We start from the raw sequence: 6893 nt of genomic DNA on the forward strand, positions 1-6893 counted from the left end.
GGGCATTTGAAGAGCCCAGACCTCCAAAGAAAAATACTCAAAATGATTATCGGATTCCAGATAATTCCTTTTGCTCACGACGCCCTCTCTATAAGCTTAACGGGTTGGATTAAGGTTAACTATATAATATAATATACATGTCTTGACACGACACGAATACGACTCATTAACACAATTTGACACCCCTACCCACACATGACTGACTGTTCAACCAACTCCAATTGTCACACTCCACTAACCCAACCAATTTTCACATCTTACTCCTATTAAATGTAAAACAAGAACAAGCTATTGAATAAGGATGAAATACTTCATAAATTCAAGTCTGTTGTAGATACAAAAGGGCATTTGAAGAGCCCAGACCTCCAAAGAAAAATACTCAAAATGATTATCGGATTCCAGATAATTCATTTTGCTCAACTTACCCCACAGGGATCTAGTAACTAACTTTAAAAATGATAAAACAACAGACACAACAACTAACGAAAATTCACAACAATTAAACGCATTGTTTGGTTATATCTCCAAATGCTTCGTATTACATAAGGCCTAAACGACAGACTCTACAACTGCACCCAAAACATTGCGTCTTGTAACAATCCAAACGATAGAGCCCAAACACTACTCTAAATGATTCGTTTCACTTATTCCACGCATTGTTTCACAGCTTCCTCAAACAACACCGTTTCTAGTTCACTTCCCTCTACTAGATTTTCTTCGCAGACATCCCTTCTTTAGTTCACCCCTTCACTTCACTTCCTCTTTGTTCTTCATGTAGGGTTTTTGACAACTGCCCCTTCTTCACAGCACCTTGCCCACAAGGTGCGGGTAAAGGTGCTAAAGCTCCCACAACTTCTCCTATGTATTATCCTCCTCAGATGTGCCTACCCATTTGATCAAAACTTCAGTTATAGCCCTGTCCCCATGGTGTTTCATGCGGGACATGAAAGGCGGGATGGAGTTTTGGAAGAGCTCAGCAGATCAAGGCGGTAGGCCTCCTCTCCAATCCTCTACATCACCTTGAAGGGTCCATAAAAACGAGGTGCGAGCTTTATATTTCGACGACTGGCCAAATATTTCTGGCGATAGGGTTGCAACCTAAGGTAAACCCAATCCCCAATCTCGAACCTTCTTTCTGATCTCCTCTTATCAACCTTCATCTTCATCCTTTTTTTGCATTCTCTAAATTTTTTTTCAATAACTTGATAACCTGATATTTGGTTTGAAGTGTTTGGTCAACCATGTTATTTGGTAAAGTTCCTAGGACATAGGACAATAGTTGGGGTGGGGAATAGCCATACAAAGCCTCAAATGGGATAAGTTCAATAGAAGTGTGATACGAGGTGTTGTACCACCACTTTGCAAACGCTAGCCACTGCGCCCACCTCTGGGGTTTCATCCCTACATAACACCTTAGGTAACTTTCAAGGCACTTATTTAAGGCCTCTACCTGTCCATCCGATTAATGATGGTAAGCAGAACTGTGATTCATGATAGATCCCTGTAGTTAGAAGAAGGCCTTCCAAAACGAGCTCACAAAGATAGGGTCCCTATCTGTCACAATGGTCCTAGGTAGCCCATATAATTTGAAAACATAGTTTAAGAACAAGTTGACCACTATTGAAGCTGTGTAAGGATGAGACAATGGAATGAAATGGTCAAACTTAGTAAATCGGTCGACCAAAACCAGGATCACATTATAACCTTAGGGCATAGGCAATCCCTCTATGAAATCCATGGAGATATCGGTCCAAGCCTACTGTCGAGTTGGCAAGGGTTGCAAGAGCCCTGCAAGTAGAGTTGTCTCGTATTTCACTGCTTGGCAAACATCACATTCTCGGACCAATTTCTTGATGTCCTTCATCCCCTTCCAATAGAAGTCTCTCTTGGTTCTTTGATAAGTTTTCAAGTAACCCGAGTGCTCCCTTACAAGGTTGTCATGTATGTATTGCATCACCGTTTCCTTAAAAAAGGAATGAGCCACCACCACAATTCTTCCCCTCTTCAATATCAACCCTTGCTGCAGTTGATAACCCTTATGTGGGTTTCTGTTTTCTTGCAACCTTTCAACAAGTTCCTTCATTTCAATTGAATCTGCATAACTAGCCTTCAGTTCTTCTACCCAATCAAGTGTGGGAAAAGAAATCATAGCTAGTGCTCCCTCACAGCCCTCATTCTGCTCCTCCATTCGTGACAAGGCATCTGCCATCAAATTTTCTCTTCCTTACTTGTAAGCGATTGTAAAATCATATCCCAGCAACTTACTGACCCACTTTTGTTGGGCTATAATCCCAACCCTTTGTTCCAAAAGGAACTTCAGAACTTGTTAATTTGTCTTTACAATAAAGGATTGGCTTAAAAGGTAAGGCCACCACTTCCTTCTAGGCTTTCACCAATTACCAAGGCCAGAAGCTCCTTCTCGTAAATGGAGAGAAGAAGTGTATTTCCTTTGAGTGCCTTACTCATATAAGCTAGTGGCTATCTAGCTTGCATCAAAATGCACCCATCCCTCTCCCAATAGTGTCACATTCAATGGTGAAAAGTCGGGAAAAATCTGGAAGTCTGAGTACTGGGGGCTATGTAACAACTGATTTCAACTTATTAAAGACCTCCATAGCTTCAGCAGTCCATACAAACAAATTCTTTTTTAGTAAATCTGTAAGTGGGGGCTGCAATGACCCCATAGTCTTTAATAAACTTACGATAATGGTCTGTCAACCCCAAAAATCCCCTCAAGGACTTCACATTCACTGGTTTAGGCCAACCTAACATCGTTGTAATCTTCTTAGCATCTGTTGTCACCCATTTTCACTAATCACATGCCCCAAATAATCAATTTCAGAAATCTCAAACTGACATTTGGATAGTAAATGTCAGTTTAGCATACATCTGATGTTTTTGTAAAACTCTCAACACCTTCTCCAAGTGTTCTAGGTGCTCATCCCAACATTTACTGTAAACTAGTATGTTATCGAAGAATACTAATACAAATCTTCTCAAGTAGAATTGAAACACATTGTTTATTAACACTTGAAAGGTTGACAGAGCATTTGTCAGCCCAAACAGCATCACGAGGAACACATAGTGTCCATCGTGAGTCCTGAAAGCTGTCTTATCAAAATCTTCAAGTACCACTCTTATTTGGTGGTATCCGGATCTTAGATCCAACTTGAAAAATGCCACTGATCCATGCAACTCATCTAACAACTCGTCAATAACTGGAATTGGAAATTTATTCTTTACTATTTCTTGATTAAGCGCCCTATAATCGACACATATATGCCAACTTCCATCCGCCTTTAGCCTTACGCACCAACAACATTGGTGAAGAAAATGGGCTGGAACTAGGTCTACAACTCCTGACTCTAACAAATCAGCTACAATTTTTTCAATCTCTTTATGATAATGAGGATATCGATATGCCTTTGTTGTGATGGGCTAAGCACCTTTTTTAAGAGTGATTTTGTGATAATGTGCAGGGAGGCAACCCCTTTGGAATTCCAAAGACTTCTTGAAACTTAGTGAGAATTCTCTACACCTCCCCTCCCCATTGACAAGATTTCTCCTCTTCTTTCCCTACCAACAAGTGCAAGAACAGTCCTTTCCCTTTATTAACATAATTCAACAAGGACTTATTACTCCCTTCTATAGTGAGCTCCTTCAAACTCAGCCCTACTAACTCAATTCCCTTACCCCCATACATAAACTTCATTGTGAGATGTGTGAAATCCCAAATAATAGGACCAAGAGTTTCTATCCATTTCACACCCAACACTACATCACAGCCCCCAAGGGCCAATACATAACAAGGAGAGTGGAAGGAAGTACCTTGTATTTTGCTTTGAATGCAATGTAATACCCCATCACTATGGATAATCTGTCCACTTGCTATTTTCACCACAATCCTCTGTGTTTCATCCACCCACAGTCTAGTTTTCTTAGCAATTGAGGGGTCGAGAAAGTTATGCGTACTACCAGAATCAACTAAAATCACCACCTGCTCTCCTCCAATTCTACCAAGTAGCCTTATAGTTTTAGAGCTGGGTGTCCCCATGAGTGCCTTAAGTGAAATCTCAAGCTCTACGTTCACTGGTTGAGAGAGTGATCCCCTTCATTGGTTAAATCAGTAACCGTATGCCCTTCCCCCAAAGTGTCATCTACCTCCCATGACCTTGTAACAGATAAATTCTAGGGGTCTTACACACATGGGCTGGGTTCCATTTTTCTTCACAGTAATAGCATAGGCATTTTCTTCTTTTTTTCATCCATTAAAGTAGATGATATATTTCTAATAGGATAATTATACTTTTGGTTCTTAATGTTGCCTTCCTCACTCAGGCCAAATGTATTAGAGTACCCCTTGTTGAACCCTCTCCTTTCTTAGTACTGATTTTAAGGGATTTTTTATGCTGCCCAAATACTTCTCTTGAATTCGAGCTAATCCAAAAGCAGCATTTAAAGTAAGAGGATTAAACATACGAATAGGTAACCCGATCTCATCTTTAAGCCCGCTTAAAAAATAGCTTAGTTTGTGGTGAACAAGAAGGCCTCTTAATCTATTTGAGAGGGCTTCGAATTGAGCTTTATAAGCTGCCACTGATGTCGTTTGTTTAAGACAGGTAAGGGTCTCCATAGGGTCGTCATAAGTTGTCGGTCCAAAATGGACCAACATTGCTTGAACAAGAGTGTCCCAGTTGGTGAACTGTCATGAGTCAATAGAATCTTAGTACCACATGAGAGCTTCTCCCTCCATGTAATAAGACGCCATTAGCAACCGTTGGGTAGGTAATGTTTGGTGGAATTCAAAGTATTGAGAAGCTTTGAATATCCACCCGAATGGATTGTCCCCATCGAAATGAGGAAAATCCAAACGAACTTCGCGAGACAAAACCCCTCTATGTTGGAACTGATTTGTGTCATGTGGAACTTGCAGTTCTCTATTGGCGTTCTGGTTAGTCACAAGAGTAACACCAAATCTGTGAGATGATCCAGGCGATCTGTGAGTTGGTCCAGTTGACCCCTAGTGTCATGAAGCCCTTCTGTCAAGCCATCTACCTAGCGTTAGAAACCTTCATGTTACTACCATGAGCGTGTTTTCAGCCATGAGGACCGAGTGGCTCTAAGATACAAATTGTTATAATTCCTTCTCTTACAGATACTAATTGTAATAGTGAATGTAAAACAAGAACAAGCTATAAAATAAAGATGAAATACTTCATAAATTCAAGTATGCCATAGATACAAATGAACATTTGAGGAGCCCAAACCTCCATCAAAATGACTCAAATATAATTCTTTATGCTCACGACTCCTCCCTATAACAAGACTCTCCCCCCCCCCCCTCCCCTCTCTCCCGATCTAGTAACTAACTTTAGAAATGATAAAACAACAGACACAACAGCTAATGAAAACTTACAGCAATTAAACGCATTGTTTAGTTATATCTCCAAATGTTGCGTATTACATAAGGCCTAAATGACAGACTCTACAACTACACCCAAAATGTTGTGTCTTGTAACAACCCAAACGAAAGAGCCCAAACATTACTTTAAACAATTCGTTTCACTTATTCCACGCAGTTTCAAAGCTTACTCAAACGGCACCGTTTTTGTTCACTTCCCACTAATAGATTTCCTTCGCAGACATCCCTTCTTCAGTTCATCTCTTCACTTCACTTCCTCTATGTTCTTCATGTAGGGTTTCTGACAAGGTGGCACAACCCAAGCCCACCATACAAGTCATGTAGTATAATCCAGAAAAGTTTCAAACCTTTCTTTGCCTGGGGAAGGAAAGAACTAAAACCAATTAAAAGTTCCCAGATTATAAGTAGGTGGACATGCAATCATATTTTCAATTTCATCTGATTTCCCTTTTCTATAGTTGATGGAACTTTAACAAAAAATTTGTGCTCCAAATGTTTGGAGTGTCTATTAGACGCTTCACAATATCAAGTACAAGAACACTATAGCAGGGTAGTTATCAATAGGTTTAGCTTGGATTCAGTTTCTGTTGCAACTGGATCTATTGGGAGAGGGGCAAGTGTCCGAATAGGTCCAATTCCGACATGATTTAAGAGTCGAATCTTGCTAGGTATAAACGGTTTGGTACCAAACCGCGTACCACACTGACATGATTTTTTTTATTAAAAAAATAAAAGAAAATTTTGAGAGAAGTTATTCTGTCTCACAAAAAATATTTTCGTCTTCAATTCACACCGTTTTATTAAACGGATGCCTTACATGCCAACATCGGTGCGCAATTTAGTGCGCAAATTCGCTTGTAAGAAGACTTTTCCTTAAGAGTCGGACACAAGCAAGTCAACAATGAGAGAATACCACGGAATATAATTTTTCCTAGTTAATACCTCCAACAATGAGCGAAGCTTCTGGGTATGTGAATTGTGAAAGGGTACCACCTTGGAAACCTCCCAGACAAATGGTTAACTGCGTAATCATACAGTCAAAGGGGCAAGGTCGCTAATTAAAGTGACAAAGAACAGAGCATATTTATGTAAACGAAAATGATGCCACTAAAGATCAGTGGAACGAGATTGAGAAGACAATTGCTTACAATTGCCGGGTACAAGGAACATTGATGCAGCAAACTAACTAGGTTTCTAACGAATAAACTCAAACTTTACATTGTAAGTAGGATCTTGTTTGCTAAACAAAGGGGGCATTGCTAATGTTGAGGTAGTGACGGTCTCTTTTCCAACATCTCATAATGGACAACAAAATTATCCTGCAACAATAATTATATGTTGGACTCTGGAGAACTAAAATTAGAAGAAAATTGCAGAACAAATGATAATAGAAAACAATAGATGGAACAGGGTTTAATTAGTCCAAACCTTGCGGATTGTTTCAAACTTGTTCGGATCAAAACAGTGATAA

The 6893-nt window shown here is 39.8% G+C and overlaps 1 long non-coding RNA gene across 1 annotated transcript; it reads right to left on the bottom strand.

Annotated features, from left to right (window-relative positions):
• Positions 1-5353: 5353 nt before the first annotated feature.
• On the bottom strand, positions 5354-6893 carry LOC109019446. Its single transcript, XR_002000772.2, has 3 exons — positions 6851-6893; positions 6365-6741; positions 5354-5779 (listed from the first exon to the last, which is right to left on the bottom strand). It is a non-coding gene; the product is annotated as an uncharacterized LOC109019446 (long non-coding RNA).

This window comes from Juglans regia, chromosome 14 (assembly GCF_001411555.2).
Source record: "Juglans regia cultivar Chandler chromosome 14, Walnut 2.0, whole genome shotgun sequence".
Taxonomy (NCBI): Eukaryota; Viridiplantae; Streptophyta; class Magnoliopsida; order Fagales; family Juglandaceae; genus Juglans; species Juglans regia.